This window comes from Pelodiscus sinensis, chromosome 18, assembly GCF_052426305.1.
Source record: "Pelodiscus sinensis isolate ZL-2025 chromosome 18, ASM5242630v1, whole genome shotgun sequence".
NCBI lineage: Eukaryota > Metazoa > Chordata > Testudines > Trionychidae > Pelodiscus > Pelodiscus sinensis.
In genome coordinates, this window is record NC_143069.1 from 8,379,991 (window position 1) to 8,403,228 (window position 23,238).

At 52.1% G+C, this 23,238-nt stretch overlaps 1 long non-coding RNA gene across 1 annotated transcript; it reads left to right on the plus strand.

Moving 5' to 3' along the window:
• The first annotated feature begins 20,992 nt into the window (after positions 1-20,992).
• Positions 20,993-22,278, plus strand: LOC142823343 (uncharacterized). The gene is made up of 3 exons (XR_016347081.1): positions 20,993-21,296; positions 21,462-21,812; positions 22,202-22,278. It is a non-coding gene; the product is annotated as an uncharacterized LOC142823343 (long non-coding RNA).
• Positions 22,279-23,238: the final 960 nt, after the last annotated feature.

Consider the following 23,238-nt stretch of genomic DNA (forward strand, 5'->3'; position numbering starts at 1 on the left):
CCTCTTTCTCTGTCCTCTGGTCTTATCCACTTCTCTCTTCCTTTGCTTTTTGGTTGATGCTCAAGTAAGGCCACGTCTGTACTATGCAGAAGATCAACGCTGCTGCAGTTGATCACTAGGGTCCAAATTAGCAGGTCTAGTGAAGACCCACTAATTCAAACTGAGTGGGTGCTCCCGTTGGCACCGGTAGTCCTGCTTCTCATGAGGAATAACACTCCTGTCAACCTTCCACTGTGTGGACAGTCTGAAAACACAATTTAAGATACGTCAACTCCAGCTACATAATTAACATAGCTGGAGTTGCGTACCTTAAGTCAACTTCCCCTTTAGTGTAGATCAGGCCTAAGGGACTAATCCTGCACCTTTGAGATAAATGGGAATTTTGCCATCAGCTTCATAGAACATGGGATTGAGCCTTAATTTTCCTTTCAAGGGCAGCGGGTGCATCTAATTTTAGGGCAAAATGCTGTCAAATCTCAATATAGCTAATAGGAGTTAAGGGCACCGAACATCTTTCAGACAAACTGTAACCCAATAGGAAATCATACAGTTTTAGGGCTAAATAAGCAATAACTGCAGAGGACATGAATCAGTCAGAAAACAGCTGGTCAAAATATTTTGGTTTTTTATTATATTTTTCATATTTTTTTCCAATTTGATGGAATATTAAACTGAAAAAATGTCAATGACAGTTTTAATCAGGATGTGTTCAGTGTTTTTGTGCAGCTAAAAAGGTGGCTGAAATTTGTTGATTTTTGAAACATGTGAATGATCTTTGTAATTTGAAATTTTGAAAAAAACAAGAGTAAACACTTTTAATTTAATTTAAACTACCTTTTGAATCAGCTCTAATTAAGAGGTAACAAGGGAGAAAAAATGTTTTCAAATGATGGGAATTAAAAAGAGATGGAGAGAGACAAAAGAGAAGAAAGCCTTTTGAGAAACAAGAAACGGAAAGGAGGGAAGAGAAATAATTCAAAACTGTTATTGGATTTCATCAGCTGTTTCTGAATTGGGCATGGAATTGTAATAAACTACAAGCCTGGGTGTCTTCACTGATAAAGCAACGTATCCTTATTACTATTGCATCCTTTTCATATTGCCTGTCTTTTTTCCTTCCATGCAGTTCTGGAAAAATGGTCAAGGGCAGTAAATGTATATTTTAGTAACTGGGAAAAGTGCCCACTTCCCAGAATGGGTAAATCTCAATTCTGTGATAAAATTCTTCCCCTCTATCGTCATGTGACAAGCAAATGGACCACATGTGAAGATTTGGAGGTGAGAATTGTAGGCTTTCTAAACCTTTATGAGAAATTGTATTGTTAAATTCTCTGTGTATGGCACTCTTTGTGATGATGGAGTTCAATGGCAGGTTCTTTGGGATAGAACAGAGTATGATGTAAAACATTTAAAAAAGATTATAATGTCACAATCTCATGGAAATTCTGTCTGCACATAGTGTACATAGATTCCAGTTTTGTCACCTGACATGCAGATGAATATAGGAGAATGGGCTAAATTCATTCCTGGCAGATGTCTATTCAGTTCCAGTAGAGTTACAGCAGGAATGAGTTGGTTTAGTGTGCATACTAATCTGGGGAAATATCCCACTTGGGAAAGTTGTGAGGTGCAGTAGAATATAATTCTGAAACCAACACCATAGCTGTGTCTAGACTGGAAAAACTTGCCAGCTGTCTACACTGGCTGCTTGAATTTCCGGAAAAGCACTGACAATCTCATGTAAGATCGTCAGTGCTTTTCCGGAAATACTATGCTGCTCCCGTTCAGGCAAAAGTCCTTTTCCGAAAGACTTTTGCGCAAAAGGGCCAGTGTAGACAGCACAGTAGTGTCTTCAGCAAAAAAGCCCTGATCGCGAAAATGGCGATTGGGGCTTTTTTACGGAAAAGCGTGTCTAGATTGGCCACGGACGCTTTTCCGCAAAAAGTGCTTTTGCGGAAAAGCATCCTGCATTTTTGGAAAATCATGCCAGTGTAGACATAGCCCATGAGTCTTAATTCTTTACCAGGAAATATTGAGATAGGGCTGTTTCAACAGTGGAAAAAGGGAAATTGCACTCATCAGAAGTAGAAAAGATGGGCCAATCCATGATATTGAATGAATTTGTAGGAACATAAATTCTGGGTCTCTATGTAGCTGAAGCAGGCCATCATCAAAGCCCTTGGTCCCATGATGAGCCTCCTCCTGCATAAAGAAGAGCATCAAGATCAGGTGTTCAAACAGATCCCATGGCTCCTTGAGCAATATAAAGAGGATGTTAATGTTTTTCACGTCACCAAGGTGAGATACTTATTAAAATAACTATCAATGTGTGCGCATAGGTGAACTGCACTAGCTGCTACCAGTGGCATTTCCTGGTCTACATAGTGACTTGTTAGATAATAGATAAACACACAAGTCTTGATTTTATAGACATGGTGACCCAGGTGACAAGTTTTGTAGGTAAAAGCCTCTCATGAAAAGTATCTTCTGTTTCCTGGAGATAAGGAGGTAAGAAACAAAACACCTGCCCCCCCCCCATAAGATACTCCCTCCTTGTGATTTACTGGTACATCCTATCAACTCTATGTCTCTCTTTTAGATTATGGTAAATAATGGAAAGGACAACTCACTGATTCAGAGTGATATAGATCAGTTGGTAAACTGGGTGCTAACAATAAATGTGCATTTAAATATGGCTGAATGTAAATATATGCATCTAGGAACAAAACAGTGTAGGTGATACATACATGTTGAGGGATGCTTCCTGAGAAACAGTAACTCTGAAAAATATTTTGGGAAACTTGGTGAATACTCAGCTGAACATGACCTACAAATGCGATGCTCTGGCCAAAAAAGCTGAAGTGATGGGATGCATAAATGGGGAATGCATAAATGGGGTGCATAAATGGGGAAATCTCAAGTAGGAATACAGTGGGAAATGCAAAGTTCATTTCCACACTAGAACTGACCAACAGATATTGGTAGATACCGGCTTCCTGTGAGAAGAGTGCCTTCCACACCCTGCTTGGCTTATAGCAATTCAGCATGATGCCATTTGGGCTGCACAGAGCCTCAGCCACTTTTCAGCAGCTCATGAACCAAATATTGCAAACATATATGCAATATACAGCCGTGTGCATTAAGAATATTGTCATCCACAGCACCAGCTGGGGGGAACACCTCTGACATCTTAGAAATGTATTGTAAGCCCCAATAGATGCAGGACTCACTGTGAATCCAGCCAAGTGCCATCTTAGTGAACACAGTAGGAAGGGGAAAACTATAGCTCCTTGATAAATAAGGTCTAAGGCTTGTGTGACTGCCCCACCTCCATGACAAAGAAACAGGTGCCACAATACTTCAGACACAGTGGCTATTACTGCTGCTTAGTACCCAACTTCATCACACTGGCCACCCTATTATTGGACCTGATGAAGAACACCCAATCACAGAAAGTCCAGTAATCAGAAGACTGTGAGGAAGCCTTCCAGGCTCTGTGAAAGCAGCTGAACCAAGAGCTGGTCCTATCCCATCCAAGCCTTTTATCCTTCAAATGGAGGTCTCGGAGGTAGGACCGGGAGTGGTACTATGTCAAGAAGTAGGAGGGAAGGAGCACCAGATCCTTTATCTCAGCTGAAAGCTGTTCTCCGGAGAGACCTGCTGCCCTACTATAGCAAGGGACGCCCTGGCCAACAAGTGGGTGATCTACACCCTGGGGGTATGTCTACACTACAAAGTTAATTTGAACTAACGAGCGTTAGTTCGAATTAACTTTGATAGGTGCTACACTAGTGCTCCGCTAGTTCGAACTTAATTCGAACTAGCGGAGCGCTTAGTTCGAACTAGTTAAACCTCATTGTACGAGGACTAAGCCTAGTTCGAACTTACTAGTTCGAATTAAGGGCTGTGTAGCCCCTTAATTCGAACTAGTGGGAGGCCAGCCCTCCCCAGCTTTCCCTGGTGGCCACTCTGGGCACCACCAGGGAAACTCGTCTGCCCCCCTCCCGGCCCCGGACCCCTTAAAGGGGCACGGGCTGGCTACGGTGCCCGTGCCAGGTGCAAGCCTGCCAGCACCCAGCTAGCAGACCCTGCACCTGGCACGGCTCGAGCCAGACACCCTCTGCCACCCAGCCATCCCCCTCTTCCCGGGACCAGGCTGGCGGCTCTCGGGAGCCTGCCCAGGACCGCAAGAGGCGGGCATCCGCCTGGTCTAGTGCGGACATCGTGGACCTCGTCCATGACCTCCGCACTAGGCACAGGAAAGTGGCCGTCTAGGGCAGGAGAGCTGCCAGCCTGGCCACCCAGGAGCAGGTGTGCATGAAAATGAAGGTGGTCCACTGAGACCCCCGACCCTGAGCTCTGAGCTTACAATGGCCGTACTGGGTCATACCAAAGGTCCATCTAGCCCAGTAGCCTGTCTGCCAACAGCGGCCAACCCTAGGGACCCTGGAGGGGATGGACCGAAGACAGTGACCAAGCCATTTGTCTTGTGCCATCCCTCTCCAGCCTTCCACAAACTTTGGGCAGGGACACCACTCCTACCCCCTGGCTAATAGCACTCCATGGACCCAACCTCCATCACTTTATCTCACTTCTCTTTAAACTCTGTTCTAGTTCTATCCTTCACAGCCTCCTGCAGCAAGGAGTTCCACAGGTTGACTCTTTGCTTTGTGAAGAGCAACTTTCTGTTACTAATTTGAAGCCTGCTACCCATTCCTTTCCTTTGGTGTCCTCTAGTCCTTCTATTATGGGAACTAATGGAGAACTTTTCTTGATGCACCCTCTCCACCCCACTCATGCTTTTATGGACCTCTATCCTATCCCCCCTCAGTCTCCTCTTTTCTAAGCTGAGAAGTCCCAGTCTCTTTAGCCTCTCTTCATATGGGACCTGTTCCAAACCTCTGATCATTGTAGTTGCCCTCCCCTCTTCCACCCTCTCTCTTCCCCTCTCCCACCTCCTTTTCCCAGTCTCCCCGAGTTTTGTTCAATAAAGAGAGATTCCATTTTTGACCACACGTTTTCTTTATTTTGTACATCAGGAAGGGGGGCTAGGGAAGGGTAAGTGGAAGGAGGTGAGGGAGGAATGGGGTACGAGCCCCCGATGGGGAGGACTGGGCTGGCTCTGCGGGCTTCTGGGGGTGGAAGCTCTCCTGCAGTCCCCCAATTGCTCCCTCTCCCCAGATGGCAGCCTGCGGCAAGTACAGCCGGGCTGATGGCCGAGTGCTGTGATGTGCCCAGTGTGGGCACTCAGGGCACTCCAAGCCAGGACTGCTTTGCAAGCGGGGCACCCCTGAGAACTGTCTGTCCGGGGTGGGGGTCGAGTCCCTTTAAGCACAGCCCTTGGCTAGCCTGAGGCAGCAGCTCCACGTTCTAAGTCCTCATCTGATGCCCTGCCGGCACTGCTTCCGGCCATCCTTAACCCCGGTTCAGGGTACACTTACTGTGGACATGCTAGTTCGAATTAGGAAAACGCTAATTCGAACTAGTTTTTTAGTCTGGATGCGTTAGTTCGAATTAGCTTAGTTCGAATTAACTAAGTTAGTTCGAATTAGCGCTGTAGTGTAGACATACCCTGGGATATTATGTACTGGGGAAGCCCTTTCAACTGGTCACCAACCATGCATCCCTCAGATGGATTAATAACATGAAGGACACCAGTGCCTGAATCATGAGGTAGTACTTCCCGCTCCAACCCTATGACTTCTATATGTTACACTGGGCCAGGGAAGGCTCATGCAGACACAGAGTATGTCTACACTACCCTCCTAGTTCGAACTAGGAGGGTAATGTAGGCATACCGCACTTGCAAATGAAGCCCGGGATTTGAATTTCCCGGGCTTCATTTGCATAAGCGGGGAGCCGCCATTTTTAAAACCCTGCTGGTTCGAACCCCGTGCAGCGCAGCTACATGGGGCACGAACTAGGTAGTTCGAACTAGGCTTCCTAGTTTGAACTACCGTTACTCCTCATTTCACGAGGAGTAACGGTAGTTCGAACTAGGAAGCCTAGTTCGAACTACCTAGTTCGTGCCCCGTGTAGCCGCGCGGCACAGGGTTCGAACCAGCGGGGTTTTAAAAATGGCGGCTCCCCGCTTATGCAGATGAAGCGCGGGAAATTCAAATCCCGGGCTTCATTTGCAAGTGCGGTATGCCTACATTACCCTCCTAGTTCGAACTAGCGGGGTAGTGTAGACATACCCACAGACTTCTCCCAAGTGGAAGGAGACGATGAAGAGGAAGGTCCACCAATGGACACCCTCTTAAGGGGGAGTGTTTGTGACAGAGGATACCCACCATGCATGGTTCAGTGGGGGCTAATCATGATCTGTGGGCTATGCCCCTTCATACTTGCTGGGAATGCTCCAACTGGAACCAGGATATAAAAGGGAGCAGCTCAGTTCTGTCTAGGCTGACAGCTGAAGGGAGCAGAGGTGCTTTGCAGGCTTTTGTGGAGGGACTGCCAGTGCCCTAGGATGCAGAAACCAGCCAGCCTGTGGTTCCAGTTGACCCCCCCACAACCATCCAATGCCACAGATGGAGGAGAGACCACGGAGTTACTGAGATGACCTGCTGCAGAAGAATGGTGGGAAGTAATCTATGTGAACTAAGCATTATTGAGCTGAGGTATTAGACTTTGACTCTGCATGTTTTGGAAGAAACCCCATTGAGCTGCAAGACAAGGCCCTGGGCTGGGACCCTGTGGAGTAGGTAGAGCCTGGTGGAGAAGGGCTGGCCACTAGGCAACACTGGTTTGCCCCAAAGGGTGGTTGAGCAGTAGGTTGCACGGTCGTACCTAGAAGGGCTTGGGTCATTGCGCTGAAGAGCCTCATTAAAGGGCTGCTGCACTGACCCTGACTATTAGGCAATGCTGCTCTAAGAACCAGGCCTGCTATGGTGGTTGGGGAGACTAGGCCACTTGGGCTGCCTTAGTTCTTTAACTCCTCCACAACCTGATACCATCCAAACAGGGTGGACCTACCCTGTGACAGGTGACTTAATTACAGTCTATAATATCTGCATGGGGAAATATATGTAATGACCTAGCAGAGAAAGGCATGACATGATCCAGTGGCTACAAACTGAAACAGGAGACATTCAGATGGGAAATAAGGTCTACCTTTTCAGTGGTGGGATATTAGCCATTCAAACCATTTACCAAGAGTCAAGGGGATCATTTTAAAATCAAGATTGGATTTTTTTCTGAAAGTTCTGCTTTAGGAATTATTTTGGCAATTTCTAAGGCCCGTGTCATATAGAAGGCCTGACTAGTTGATGACAATCATCCCTTTTGGCCTTGGAATCTATGAATTCCATGAACCTGCTTCAGTCATTGCATATTGCTCCTTTGTACGCCCACCTTCTAACTTTCACCCTCTCTTGTAGAGTCTGAGGCAGCTCTTGGAAGTCTCTGGTGAATATAAGATCCTTCTACCTGAAGGGAAATGTCAAGCCATCTGCAGTGCTCTGCACGACCGGGTGAGGGGAACTTGTTCTTGTATCACTTGAGCTTAAGCACAGCAGATCTGAAGCATATTAAGAATAAACATCTTTTGAATGCTAGTGAAGAGCCCGGAGACCTTCTCATGCCTTATTGGTTTCTGCTGGCTTAAGAATAAGCAGATAGTGGTCTCATTTTATTAGCTAAAATCCAGCTCAGTTTGTAAAGCAATTTTAGCATAAGCCAGTTATTAGAGGGAGTTAGAGTTATATAGTAAAAACTGATTCCATCCAAATGGGGAGGACCTATCCTGTGACAGGGTGACTTAATTGCAGTCTATAATATCTATGTGGGGAAACATATGTAATAATCTAGCAGAGAAAGGCATAACGTGAGCCAATAACTAGAAAATGAAGCTGGACAAATTCAGACTGGAAATAAGGCCTACATTTTTATGGTGGAATAATTAACCATTTGAACCAGTTACCAAGGGTCAAGTCTTGATTCAATTAGCTCTGCTGCTAAAAACACTTTGAAAGCAGGAACTTCTGTTATCCAATGTATCGGTCATTGTTTCTGATTCTTGTTGTGCAGTCAGTACCATTTATTTTGGGTTCAGAGCTCTATTTGGAAAGGTAGGAAGTGTGTGCTTAGAAATTAATTGAGCATCGCATCTTCTTTTCAGTTGCTTATTCTGATTAGTTTTCCTTTGATCACTTCTCTTCTTCCCACAGATCTGTTCTCCAACTCAGCAGCTCATCATGGAAAATCAAATGGAGCTGTGCTATTGTATCCTACTGCTAGGTAGGGGAAGAGACTCCAAATTACACAGTAGTTTCCTTGTAACTTCCTTCTTTTGTAGGTGTGGTAAGAATGAGCTTTCAGTTGTTAGTGAGGATGTGATTTCTTCCTTTGCAGCCCGTTCTTCTCCTGATGACCTCATAGCATTTCTGCACTCGCAGCTGAAGATTGAGAATGAGACTGTTCATGTGGCATCCCTGAATCTGCTCAGAGCTATTATTGGTGCTGACTGTAAGTAACACAGGAGTAACTGTGACTGCTGCGATCATCGCCATTGTGCTGGGGGTTGAGTTGGGGACATCCAGAGCTAAAAGCATGAGCTGCTATAGGTTGATCTAAAGAACCAAGGCTTTGCAGGCACGGTAGGGCTATAACATACTCATCATCTCTGCAAATGGGGCACAGAGGATCTGTAACACAGGGGCTGATATAGGGCAGGGCGAGTGGGGTGGCCGCCCTGGGTCCCACGCTTCAAAAAGCCCCGCGCATGCGCCGTGGCACCACCGCGCATGGCGTCACTGTGCATGCGCCGTGGCAAAGGGGGGGCCCCGCGGAATTATGCTGCCCAGGGCCCCGCAAAACGGTCATCTGCCCCTGCTGCAACACATAGAGTCATATAGTCATAGATTATTAGAACTGGAAGGGACCTTGAGAGGTCATCAAGTCCAGTCCCCTGCCCTCATGGCAGGACCAAGCACTGTCTAGATCATCCCTGATAGGTGTCTATCCAATCTGCTCTTAAATATCTCCAGTGGTGGAGATTCCACAACTTCCCTGGGCAATTTTTCACAGTGTTTAACCAACCTAACAGTTGGGACGTTTTTCCTAATGTCCAACCTAAACCTCCCTTGCTGCAATTTAAGCCCATTGTTTCTTGTCCTATCTTCAGAGGCCAAAGAGAACAATTTTTCTCCCTTCTCCTTGAGACACCCTTTTAGATGCATGCTCACCAGAGGGTTGGAAATTCACTAAAGGGACCCAGTGCTGCTCTAAGTTACTCCCATGTGGTCACACAGAAATCAACAGGGTTAATGAAGTGCTGAATGTAGCCTAAGATATTTTCAAGGTACAAATACAAATGTAATCTTGTGGCAGATGCATGTTAATAATAATGAGATAAAAACAAAATAGTACTCCTGACTGAATAAGTATTAGACACTCTAGAATAGATTCCAAATTCTGCTATACTGGTGGTAAACACAGACTAACTTCACTGACATCCATTTGTCTAACTCTCTCACAATATTTCCATCAGGATAGTATGATGGTGCTATTTACAGAAGTGGAAATACTTCAGACTTAGACTGGTGTAACTGAGATCAGAGTCTGGTCCTATATTTTCCCCGCTGATTCTGTATATGAGTGAAGCTTGGTAGTACTCTTAAATAGGGCCCAGGACACATTCTAATGTGGAGCATGAGTGTTTGGAACAAAGATATACTATACTGCACACTTCTCCTTATCTTTCAGTGCCTGAGACAAGAGTTAGAAAGTTTCTGATTGTGAAGGCAGTGAAATCTGCTCTCAGTGATCAGAGTGCTAAGGTAAGATTGTGTGTGGAATAGTGGTATTGCTGTTAATATCTGGGAAGTATTTCACTCAGTGGAGAGTCTGGCAATGAGACACATTTTTAGGCTGAGATTATTAATAGGGTTTCAATTAATCACAGTTAACTAAAAATTAATGCCATTAAAAATTGAAATTTATTAAATATTTTTGTGGTTTTTTACATTTTCAAATATATTGATTTCAATTACAACACAATGACAAGTGTGTACTATGCACTTTATATTATTTTTATAACAAACATTTGCATTGTAAAAATGACAAAAGAAATAATATTTTTCAATTCATCTCATACAAGTGATGTAGAGCAATCTCTTTAGCGTGAAAATGCAACTTACAAATGTAGCTATTTTTTGTTAACTGTAACAAAACAATGTAAAACTTTAGAGTCTACAAGTCCATTCAGACCTACTTCTTGTTCAGCCAGACACTAAGACAAACAAGTTTGTTTACATTTATAGGAGAAAATGCTGCCTTTTTCCTAATTACAGTGTCACCTGAAAGTGAAAACTGGCATTTGCATGGTACTTCTGTAGCCAGTGTTGCAAGGAATTTACATAACAGATGTGTTAATCATTTGTACTTCAGCCACCATTCCAAAGAGATAAAAGCAAAAGCAAAAGGACTCTCATATCCTGTCTCATATTGCATGCAGAAGGGATAATAATAACTCGTGCATAATCTCTACCCTTGCAGGTGAGGATGGCAGCTCTCCATTTCGTCAGGAAGCTGCTCAGTTCAGGAAGTGTGGAGAATTGTGCAGCATGGGATATGGTCGCATATGTTTTCAGCGAGTTCAATGTGTCCACCAGAAATCTGGTAAGGAGAGTTCTTAACACTTAGGACTCAGTTCTGCCATTCTGGCATGCTGATTGTTCCCCTTGACTTCAGTGGGAGCTTTGGATGCTCAAGGATGCAGCTGGACTGAAGGATTAGAGCTAGAATCTGATCAGTGATATTCATGTAAAGCCAGGGTAATGCCCCTGACTTCAGTGGCATTATTTTGGATTTACACAAGTGTAGCAGAGACCAGAATCTGATTCTGGATATTTACATCTGACAGTGCAACCTACATTACTTAGACCTCGGGCAAGTCAGTGAAAATTCTGACAACACAATCTTTCAGTGAAATGCTCTTGTATAAGGAAGCACATCTTTTTTATAAATAGACTCTCCAAAGAACACAATGGTGCCCAATCTTGTGGCTGCTGAAGCATACATAAACTATTAGCAAAACACTGAAGTTATGCAGCCTACATCAAGATGTCTAGAACCTGGAAAAGTTTGCTGTACACTTCATACTCTGTTCTATGTGTACTAGTTCAAAATCTTTTCAATGGGTATTTCCAGCTATGCGCAGTCATGGACTCCAGACACAGAGTTCCATGATGGGATCCATGATATACATTAACTTTACAGTAAGCTGTTGAGGATCTTAGCTCTGCCTGGCCCTTTAGCTACGAAGTGGGAGCTTATGGCAGTACAGGCAGTCCCCCACTTACGCGGATCCGACTTACGTCGGATCCGCACTTACGAACGGGGCTTTCTCGCACCGGAAGTCGGGGCGAGAAAGCCCCGTTCGTAAGCTGCTCCGGTGCCCCTGGTCTGCTGGAGACCGTCTCCAGCAGACCAGGGGCACCGGGCGGGTTCCCGCGCTTCTGAGGCTTTGCCAGAGCAAAGCCTCAGAGGCGCGGGGAACCGCCGCTGCTGCCGCTTCAATCTGGGTGCCTGTGGTCTGCTGGGGACCGTCCCCAGCAGACCACAGGCTCCCGGACTGAAGCCGCAGCCGCGGCGGGGTCCCTCCCTCTGAGGCTTTGCCAGAGCAAAGCCTCAGAGGCTCTGCTCCCCGTGTCCCTGGTCTGCTGGGGAGGGGGGGGGGGCGCAGCTAGTGTGCTCCCCCCCCCCAGCAGACCAGGCTTTTGTTTTGGACTCTGGGGCAGAGCAGCTGGGGTGCTGCTGATTGGTCCTGCAGCGCCCGCTCTGGGCACTACTGGACCAACCCGGCAGCACCCCAGCTGCTCTGCCCCAGGTCCTGATTCAGCCGCTGCTGTTCAGGAGCGGCGCTACTGGAGCAACCCAGCAGCACCCCAGCTGCTCTGCCCCAGGCGTCCCCAAGTCAGCTTCTGCTGAAACTGACCAGCGCTGACTACAGGAAGCCCCAGGCAGAGTTGCTCTGCCCCGGGCTTCCTGGAATCAGCTGCTGATCAGTTTCAGCAGCAGCTGACTTGGGGACGCCTGGGGTTCTTAAGTTGATTCTGTATGTAAGTCAGAACTGGCGGTCAGTTTCAGCAGTGTCTGAATCTGGACGCCAGTTCCGACTTACATACAGATTCAACTTAAGAACAAACCTACAGTCCCTATCTTGTACGTAACCCGGGGACTGCCTGTACTCACCAACTGCCTCTTTTTCATCCTACCCATCTCAAAGAAAGTAGGAGGCAACTCTTTCTCATCAGGCCACATTTGCTCTTATTTAAACTGAAATCAGTAGAGCTGATCAATATTTAGTTTGGTGTAAGGAAGAACAGAATTTAGCCTATAGATAGACTCACATTCACTATGCACAGAATGATCAAGCTGCTTGGGGCATCAGAACAAACAGAATGGCTCCCTCTAGGTTCTGCATATTTATTTCCACTGGGCAGAGTCTGAGTGGCTCTCCTCAGAGATAAAAAGAAGAAATGAATACTGTTCAAGGACCTCTTTTATAGAATCATAGAACGATAGGGCTTGAAGAGAATTCAGGAAGTCATCGAGTCCAACCCCCTGCTAAAAGCAGAACCAATTCCAACTAAATCGTCCCAGCCAGGGATTTGTCAAGCTGAGACTGAAAAACCTCTAGGGATGGAGATCTCACCACCTCCCTCAGTAACCCATTCCAGTGCTTCACCACCCTCCTCGTGAAATCATTTTTCCTAAGATCCACCCCCCCACACACACACAAATTGAGACCATTGCTTCTTGTTCTGTCATCTGTCACTACTGAGAACAGCCTCTCTCCATCTTCTTTGTGTCCCCTTGTGCTGGGGTTTTCCTAAGCCTGGGTTCTGACCCACCAGTTAGGTGTTTCTGTTATTCTCTTCCCTTAAGAATCTCCATCATTAGAGGTTTTTAATGCCAAGCCTGGCAAAGCCATGGCTGGAATAATTTAGTTGGGGCTGGCCCTGCTTTGAGCAGGGGGTTGGATTATATGACCTCCTGAGGTCCCTTCCATCCTTAATCCATGATTTTATGATTTGTGCACTCCTAATGCAATGGAAAAGCTCTCAGATCAATATTCAGAAAGGCTTTGTAAGAAATAGACACTGATTCTACAGCCAGTGTTTTCCCACTAGCTAGTAAATTCTATGTATCTATCTCATAGCAGGGGACAAAACTTCCCTCCCGGGATGTTCAGGAAGAAAGCACTATCCAAACTATGTGCATTCACATCCTGCAAGGCCTGAACATATCAGTCACTGGAATGACCCGAGTAAGTGACATGTTGCTACTGCTTCGTGAAATAAAGACATTCTTCCGTATATCTACTGTACCTCTCCATAAGGAAGCTTCTTGCCAGTCAGGATAATGGAGGTACAGCAGGTCAAGTTCCTGTCAGAGATGATGGGACCTCTGTATCATGGAGGAAGCTATTCACAGTACAGACAAGATAAAAAGGAACTTCACTGGAAGGAACCATAATGCAGTGGTTTTCTTTTAATTACCACCATTGCCTGAGTGCACGTCTCCTTAGATTCCCCATGAATACCTTGGAAATGTAGACTTGGTGATCCTGTATTTAAACAGTTATTGGGGCCGTGATTGTGCCTTCTGTATGTCTGAAAAGTGCAGGATGAATTTATGGTGCTGTCTAAGTAGCTTTATAATGCAGGGAAAGATGATTCATCTCCGGATGAGAACCAGATTGCTAATGCTCACCAAACAAGGCAGTGTACTTAAAATGTAGAGAGAGGGATCACTGGGACAGGTAGAGTGAGATGATGGCGGAGGGGAGGAGAAAGTGAGATAGAGATAAGGTAACGAGACAGGGAAGGGTCAGTGATGACTAAAAGGAGAAGGTGCATGACAGAAGGATTCAGCCAGTAGGAGGTGGGGGAATGAAAATAGCCAAGTGTTGAACTGTCTTGCTCTTCTGTGCAGGTGTTATGGCCAAGGCTTCTAACGTATGTGGTGCCAACTCAGTACACTGGCACTTTGAAGCCTCTCTGCAGATGCCTCCAGGAAATGGCTGAGAAAAAGATGCAAGAAGGAGGAGAAGCTGCTTGCCTGGACTACAGTGGACAAGGTTTATAACAGAAACATTTTCATTTATTCTCACCAGCCACTATGAAATGACCAGATTCAGCCTGTTCCAATTCTCTCATCTTCAGTCAAGAGACTAAAAGGAATGCAGGATGGTCTTGGGATTAAAACATGGCAATGGGAGGGAGCTAGAAATTGGGGGTTCTGGTTCCAGATCACCACCAAAATTCTGATATAACATTGGGGAAATCACTTGCTCTCTCTCAGCTTTCCCACTTGTGAAATTGAGGACTAATTAATGCCAGTTTCTTAGAGGTGCTATGAGGAGGAATTAACTCATGTTTGTAAAACACTTTTGAGATGCTCTGCCTGAAAACACTATGGAAATGCAAATATTATCAGCTGCATGCAACATTGGTGGGCACATTGGAAATGGCTAGGTGAACAACATCAGCGGGATTCTCCAAAGTCTGGCATAATTAATGATCTTCTATTTCTTTTCCCAGGGAGACTCCCTACACCTCAGGGATTGCTGGCACGACTCCTGGTAAGTAGACCACGGAGAACAGGTTTTCTGATAAATGTGAAGTGGAACAGTTAAGTATAAAAATCAGTTTTCCAGCTAAATGCTTTAGGCTGAAGAATGTGTATGATTGGGTCTCTCTCCACCCTCCCCTGATCAGATAGAGACACACTGTTCTACACCCTCATGCTAGTTAGAATACTTTCTTCTTTAGGAAGTCACTGCAGTAGAAGCAGCAGCTCTACAGTGTGTAGTCTCCACAGTGAGAGAATCTGAAATATTTCCTCCTTCAGGAACAAGCTGGTATCTTGCTGCAGAACTTAGCTTTCTCCGTCGTTGACAGGTTGTAGCCTCATCTCCTTATGAAAGAGAAGGACACGGATATTCTGTCTTGCAGCTGCTAAAAGCCTTGCACCAAAATATCCATGCAGCAGTGGGTGAGATGTGGGGAGTAAAGATTCCAGCTCTGCTGCAGTACCTTGAAGGTAAAGTGCTAGTTGGGAGTGACGTGGTCCATGGAGGATAGAAGAGAAAGCAGAAAATGCAGATTCCTATTGACGTGTGTGGTGCCATCCATGTTGCAGTACGTGGGAATAGTATGGAATTGAAACTGGGGTTCTAGACACCTCACTTTTTCTACAATTGTGAACCAGTGAGCTAACTCCAGTGTCAAACCGGGGGCCAACCACTTAGCATGGAATCAGGCCAGGAAGGTTTCAGTTGAATGACCATTTTACAGCAGTATCTTCCTGATCTTAGCTAGGTGGTTATTTAGGAAGGTCAATACACATGAAACTGGAGGTTTGTGAAACTCTTATGCACTGTTTTTGTGGTCACGAGTACAGTCTGATTTTTGCAAACTGAATTTTTCTGAAAAATTAAACCCTAGGGCTACGTCTAGACTGGCATGATTTTCCGCAAATGCTTTTAATGGAAACGTTTTTCCATTAAAAGCATTTGCAGAAAAGAGCGTCTAGATTGGCCCCAAACTCTGCTGCCTTCCAGGCCTCTAGGGCCCCCCAGGTATGGCCTGGTTACCAAGCCCCCCAGCAGCCCTCCTCTGGCACAGCTAGTGAGATGGCAGAAGGGGTCTGTCTCCTGCCTCCCACCTGGACTCCCAAGGGGCCACGACACTTGAAAGGTCTGGGTGCCACGGGTCTCTAACTCAGTGTGCCTTAGGGCTAGGGCTGGGGCCAGTTCTCAAATCCCCCAGAGGGGCCAGCGGGCACCCTCCTCTAGCAGGGCTCCCGGCCACTCCGGCTGGCTGGCTCTCTCCCCCCATGTCCTCTGGCCCCACCTGCTATCCGTGGGCAATTTAACACCCCCACGCTGCAGTGCAACCGGGCTCGAGCAGCTTCCGACTCCCTGTGGGCCAGGGCAGGTGGGTGCAGAGCTGTCCCCTCACGCGGGTTGGCCCGCGGGCCTGAGCTAACTGGGGCCGGCAGCAGGGGTGGGACCGCTGCACTCACGGTGACTGTGGGAGCCACACAGCAGCCTGTCCCTCTCAGCAGCCATGTCCCAAGACAGGCCTCGTCGGGCCTGGGGCGCTCTGCTTCCCGTCACCCCGGAATGAGCCTCGCAGGCCAGCAGCCTGGCCTGGGCCGGGAGCTGGAGAGCCCTGCCCTGCTCTCATCTTCAGGGCTCCAGCAGGGCGCTAGAGCTCAGAGTCTCCCGGAGTCCCGGGGCGACGGCTGCTACCCTGCCACGGCCCGTAGGCCGAGAGCTGGAGCCCAGGCAGAGGGAGCCGGGCGTGAGTCCTGAGTGGGAAGGGGAGAAGGCAGCAGCTGCGATAGTGTCCGAGGAGAAGGGGGAGAGGGCTGGGGGAGGCCCGGGCTTGCCAAAATGCCCCTTCCCACAGCGATGGCCAGTGAGAGACAGGCCATACCTCAGTATGTTCCCAGTCAGACTCCTGAGGGAGGCGCCGTGGGAGGGGGACACACTCAGCCCTGCACCGTGCCGCGCTGGCCTGGCTGCTGCGCTCAGGGCTGGCAGGAGAGGCGTAGGGGCAGGGTATTTATCCCCCAGGATGCGTTGCCATGTCGCCAGGGGGCTCCAAGCCAGCCCCAAGGGGCATCTTTGTGACTGCCAGGAAGGCTCCAAAACACACGTATAGCGACTGCACCTTCCCCACAGTGCCCGACCCCCTGAGCCGCGCCACAGTCCACGAACTAGCCGTCATCGCTACCTCGGCGCCCATCGTGCAGCGCGCCCACGCCCCGCCACGCCCCGCCCCGGGCCAACGCCATGTCCATCCTCAGCTTCAACCACCGCAGGTATGGCCCGCGCTGCCCGCCCGCAGCTCTGCCCCGGTGTCCCGGCTGGCTTCCAACTAGGGGGACGTTCTTCACCTCCCCGCCTACCAAACGCCTCTCGTGGAGGGCTGTCATCAGCAGGCACGTCCCCACGCCAGCCCGGGCTGCCTGTCAGAGCCACGGCCCGTAGGCATCACATAAACACCACTAGCTGGCTGAAGGCCATTGGGAATGAGACCCAAACGCCCTGCTGGTGTTTTCGCCATGCCCTGGGGTCCTGCTCCATGAGTCGCACTGCTGGAATCTGCCCAGAGCGCCTCCCTTTGGCTTCAGCAAAGCTCGGGCACATGCGAGTTCTGCAGCCAGGAAGGAGCAATTGTTAGCGCGTGGGACAGGGGCTTAGCCGGCCTCTGGCACTGGTATATGCTAGCGAGCCACACTCTGGAGTGCTGCTGGCTGGGCCCGTGTGCGTGGAGGAGGGGCGCTCATGCCACAGGTCTGACCCCAGGGTTGCTTGTCTGTCTCTGACTGTGCAAGAGGCAGAATCGCTGCGGGAGAATTGCCACTCTCCCTGGCCAGAGCATGGTCCCTGCTCGCAGGAGCAGGGTACAATTCCGGGGGACCCCTCTGAAAGAAGGGTGTTTCCATCTCAGGGGCTTTCCCGCCACGCTGGCCAAAGGTCTGGGGAGTCGGGAGACTGGGGCCGAGCAAACGGCTGGCGTGAGAGGACCCCGGGTGTGGGGAATTGGTGGGTACCCTGCCCTCTGCTCACAGCAGCCACCTCCAGCAGCGTGAACAGCCCAGCAGCTCTGTGGGCAGCGCAAGAAGCTGACAGGGCGCGGCTGGACGCTCTGAGCTCTGTCCTTTCCTCACTCCCAGCTGTTCACCTGAGCTGTGGAGGGGAGGCTATGGGTTCTTTGCCGGCCAGCTCCTACCTGTGTGTGTCCAAAAGCAAACCCAGCCAAAGTATTAGCCAGGGGGACCCTCAGCACGGCGGGGTCTGGCCTCGGGCCGGCCTTTTGGGGGTGCTGCGGGCAGAGACCCACACGGGCGCGCAGACAGCGGGGAGGTGAGCATGGGCGAGTAGGGGGAGGCTGTTTTCCTTCAGCGCCGGGGGTGAGGGGCGGGAAAGGGGAGACTGGGGACCCTTGGGCAGGGCTGTGTTGGGCCCTTCCCCCTTCAGGGACAGGGTTGGGAAATGGGAGTTGAAATCAGGGCCTGGCTGGTTCTCGGAACAAGAACCTCAAATCCCGCACCCCCCAACTTCCCTCTCCCCCCCCCCCCCCCATGGGATCCATCCACATTGTCCTGGTCTGGAGAGACAAGGCCCTATCTAAGAGCCATGCCTAATGGATCCGACTCACTCCCCTGGGCACCAGGGCCCAGCCCCAGGGATGGGGATGGGGGCTCATTGGCACAGGCCGGGCTCGGGTCTATTGACCTGCCCCACCTCTCTCCCCCGCAGCACGTCAACTCCTGGATCACGCCCAGAGCATCCCAAGGGTGCGCCAAGGCCCCAGGGAGCAGCAGAGCGCGGTTGTAATTGCCCCCCAGCACCCGGCATGGGAGGCGAGTGTCCTCTGAGCCGGCCCCTGAGCCTGGCGTGACCTGGCGGCTCCCGCAGGCTGCAGGGCCGGCAGCAGCAGGGCCGCGGGCTGGGAGTGACCCCTGGGGAGGACAGAGTCAGAGCCAGGCCTGAGCCAGAACTGGGCCCAGTTCGTCTTCTCCAGGCTCAGGGGAGACCCGGGGACGATAAGGACCCATGTTCCATCCCAAGCTCCAGCCAGGTTCCTTTCTGGCCCTGGGCCCCTCCTTGTCCCCTGGAAGGGTTACCAGATGGGTTTGAAAAACATCCCAGACACACGTGATCTCAGAACGGGAAGGGGGGACCGGCTGGGAGGGGAGTGAGGCTGGCTGGGATGGGGCTGGGGGGAACGGAGCTGGCGCGGCAGATCAGGGGCGGGGGAGACCAGCCAGCGGGAAGCAGGGCTGGCTGGGAGGAGGTCGGGAGGAGCAGGGCTGACGGGGGGAGAACTGGGAGCGGGGAGGGGAAGGAAGGGACCAGCCGGCGGGAAGCAGGGCTGGCTGGGAGGAGGTCGGGAGGAGCAGGGCTGACGGGGGGAGAACTGGGAGCGGGGAGGGAAGGGACCAGCCGGCGGGAAGCAGGGGGCTAGCCGGGATGGAGTTGGGGGGAGCGGGTCTGGCCAAGGGGGGAGGGGCCAGTGGGGAGCGGGGCTGGCCTGGGCGCATGCAGATCCCGGGGCCCTGCCTGTCCCGCGCATGGTCCCAGCGAAGCGCGAGTGAGTCCGGCCCCCAGGATTCCCTCTCTCCCCGGACCTGCCCCCTCCTCTCTGCTGTGTAGCTACGTACGGCCTGGCTGGCACTGTCCAGTCCAAACCCTGCAAAACCAGCTGGGGGTGCAAGTCCCCATGGGGGCCCCTGCCCACTGCCCTTTGCCCCAAGAGCTGGGGGTCTCATTAACTCCTCTCCCCGGTCTGAGGGACGTGGGGAGGGAGGCGCCTGGCCCAGGGGGGTTGGGAGCTGGGAGCAGGACACTGATGGGGCCCTGTCTCCTCCCTTTCATCCCAGCTCAGCCCCCCCCCAGGGAGCTTGGGGCCCAGCTGGCCCTGGCCCTCGAGTGCCCGGCCCCGGGGGGGGCCTGACTCTTCTGCCCACTGCTGCTGTACCGGAGGTGAGGGACCCCGCTGGGCAACGGGCCCCTAGAACAGACACCGGCAGATGCCAGGCCAGGGGCCCTGCGGAAATGACCCCGCCCGGGCTCCCACCCAGCAATGGGAGTAGGGTTACCAGGTGAGTTAAAGAAAAATATCGGACACACTTGATCTCAGATGAGGGTGGGGGTCTGGGCCGGGAGGGAGGGTGGGGGGATGTGGGGCAGTGCAGCCAGTGGGAAGCAGGCCTGACACGGGGAAGCAGGTCGGGGGAGATAGGGTGGGGGAACCAGCCGGTGGGATGCAGGGTTGGGAGGGGGGTTAGGTGCAGCGGGGCTGGCTGGAGGAGATCTGGGGGAAGAGGGGAGAACTGGCCGCCAGAAGCAAGGCTGTGGGGGCAGCGGGGCTGGCCAGGAAAGCTCAGGAGGAGAAGTGGGGAGAACCGGCTGGCCGGGAGCGGTCTGGGGAGCGAATCGGCCAGCGGGGAGGGGACTTAGCCGGACATGTGCAGATCCCAGGGCGCTGCCTGTTCCGCGCACGGTCCTGGCGCAGCGCCAGTGAGTTCTGCTGCGGCTCCACAAGACGCTTGCCCAACGCTCAGGAGCATGGATGGGGCTTCCCCTCCCCCCAAGGCCAGGCCCAGCCAGGGCCCTGGGGCAGCCGGATGCTGAGGGGGAACAGCTGGCATGGGGCGGGGGAGGGAGGCGGTAGCAGCTCCTTCAATGATAGGCCAGAGGGGTCTGGCCCTGGGGGGCCCTAGAGAGGCACCGCCTAGGGTCAAGCTCGCACTGACCCCCCTTGTTCCCGGGGCCCCGCGTCTGACAGGCCCTTGCTCTCTTGGGACAGGAGGAGCCCGGCCACGAGGATGCAGCACCTCCCCCCCCCCGAGCAGATCCCCAGACCACGCCGCCCTTGTCTCTCACAGCCCTTCCTTATTGATGCTTCAAATTTGACATGCACATCTATGTCCTGGTCACGTCCTGTGACCCCCTGAAGATTTTTGTCTCCGAGGAAGGGCTGGCCCGCTTTGCCACCAGGAGGTACATCAACCCCAGCAGCAGCAACCTGGTAAAGAAGGGATGTTTCCAAGTAACTGTGTAGCGTCAGTCGGACTAGGGTGGGCTGCAGACCCCGGGGAGCTCAGGCCTCATCCCCTCTCCTGCTCTGGCTGCTCCTCCCCCAGTCCCTTTACTCCCTGTCAGGGTGCTTAGTCCCATGGGGCTGTTTCCCAGCCGTACGCCCTGAGGCGCTGCTCCCCAGCTTTGCCAGGCTCCCAGGGAGCAGGGGGCAACTCTCCCTTGTGCACAGGGGCAGTGCGGGCTCCGGCCAGGAAGAGGAAAGATGGAGAGAATGGGTGTTTGGAAAGGGAGCAGGAGAAGCTCCCCTCCCTCCCGCAGACCCTTCTCCCCCCCACAGAGCAGATCCCCTGACCAGGGAGTGGGAAAGTCTCTGTCTTCTGCTGCTGAATTAAGAGTCTCTGCCCCTCTCTCCTGCCAGCACCTTGCAGCCTCCCCTGCGGGCCCAGCTCCTGAGCCCCCTGCTGAGGGTGGCCGTGGGACAGACAGTGTCTGGGGACTGGCAGCAGGAGCCCATCCACACGCAGGTACGTCCCCTCCCTAGCCACCCCAGCCAGGAGAAGGAGCAGCCTCTGGCGGCCTGGATCCCCCTGGATCTCCCTCTGACCCAGGGCTCCCCCTTGTCTTGCAGGAGTTCAGCAGGGGCCTTGCTGATTTCCTCCATGCCCTGCTGGCCAATCTCCTCGTCCAGGCCCCAGACACCGCCCGGCTCCAGCTGATAATGGAGGTGAGCCCCGTGGGGAGGGACGGGGTCATTGTCCCTGCTTCCTCGGGGGGGCCGAGAGAGGAGCAGTGTCAGTGGCTGGGGGGGGGCACAGTCTGAGAGGAGGCCCAGGCTCTGCCCAGAACCGGCGCCTCCCTACGGGTCCTGACCTGCCTCTTTCCCCCACAGCACCTGAGCCCGTGGCTGGAGTCCCGCCTGCCCCAGGAGCGAGCCAGGGCCCTTGGCAGCACCACGGCCCTGCTGGGAGTCGCCACCACCCTCCCGGGGTTTGACGTAAGTGACCTCGGAGCCGGGGGGTCTGGGGCTGCAGGGGGATGCGTCCCTCTGTGTTCCCCTCCTGCCCCCTTTGCCCTTCCATTTGCCCAGGTCTTTGGGCAGCTGTTCTCCCAGGAGAAGGAAAACTCCTTTTTGGAGACGGCTCTGCTCGCTGCCCGCTCCCCTCTGCGGCGCCCCAGCAAGGCCGGGCTGGTCCTGGCCCACGCCCTGCAGGGGCAGGCCCATCAGCTCCTGGGATACATGGTGAGCAGCTGGAGCAGATGTAGGAGAGTGGGGCAGGGCCAGGGTCTCCTTCCCATCCCCTCAGGGAATCCCCTGCCCCTTTCCTCAGGCTGCCCCCACCCCATGTCCCTGCTGGCAGAATCCCTCCTGCCCCGCGAGCGTCCTGGGGTTGGGGGAGGCTCTGCGCACACAAGCCGTGTCCTGGGAGATGGGAGGGGGCAGAGGTGTCAGGAGCCCTGGGAGGGGGGGTCAGGAGCTCACCCTACGGGCTGCTGGCCTGACAGGGGGGTGAGCGGGGAGCAGGACAAGTCTCAGCGCTGGGGGGAGGAGGGTGGAAATGCTGCTGGGGCCCAGTACCCCTGACTCCCCGGGGATGGATCTCTGTCTCACGGATTCTGCTTCCCTTGCAGCAGGAAGACAGCCAGTGAGCGCACCAGGAGCTGAGGAGGCAGCAGCTGCGTCCCCACCTCCCACCCTTCGAATTGGCTACAATTGTCTTTAAATTCTGATTAAACAACATTTGAAAAAACGTTTGGAGCAGGCTTGGTCAATCATTGGTAATGGGGGGGGGGGGCACTCCAAGGGTTTATCCATTGACCCAGGGCCACATTTCTACCAAGGAGTTTGGGGTCTGGGATGGGCTGGTTGGATGCAGAAGGGAGCACAATTTGGAGGTGATCTCAGTAATCACTAGAAGCTGAAACTGCCCTCTGGCTGGGGGGAGCTGGGCATGGGAGCTCCTCATGGGGACGTGCCAGGGGCCTGAGTCTCACACGCCCCTTTGTCCCTTGGGGTCTCACAGGAGATTGTGGAGAACTCCCCAACCCCTATGGTCCTGGCCAACTGCCTCAGCACCACTGGCAGCCTCAGATACCGACTCCTTCACCCCCTACCAACCTCTCCCCCCTGCTACCCTGGCCCATAGTTGGGCAGTACCACCCGTCTCCCACCTAGGCCCCTTCCAAGGGCAGATCCTCTGGCAGGAGATAGGAAATTCCCTGCCCGCTGGCAGGCTCTTCTTTCTGCACCACTGACAGTCTGGGGCCCCTGCCATTGTCAGCCTGGGAGGCCCAGCCTGGCCCTGTGCCTCAGTTTCCTATTTGTAATATAGTGGGTTCCTGGGGGCACTGCTCAGAGGGGTCGAATCAGGGCATGTTGCTGAGAGACAGGGCCACTTCCAGCCCCAGCCTGGGTGCCCTCCGGTCTGAGGCACCAAACCCGTCAGACCGAGCACGTCAGCTCACCACATGGCCCAACTATGCCCTCCTTGTCATGGACCCATCTGAGGGCGTCAGCCGATTGGTTGGAAGGGGGTACACCGCTTGTACCAGCTCCTCCTGCACCATAAAGCCGATTGGCTGGAAGGGGGTACACTGCTTGTACCAGCTCCTCCTGCACCATAAAGCCGATTGGTTGGAAGGGGGTACACCGCTTGTACCAGCTCCTC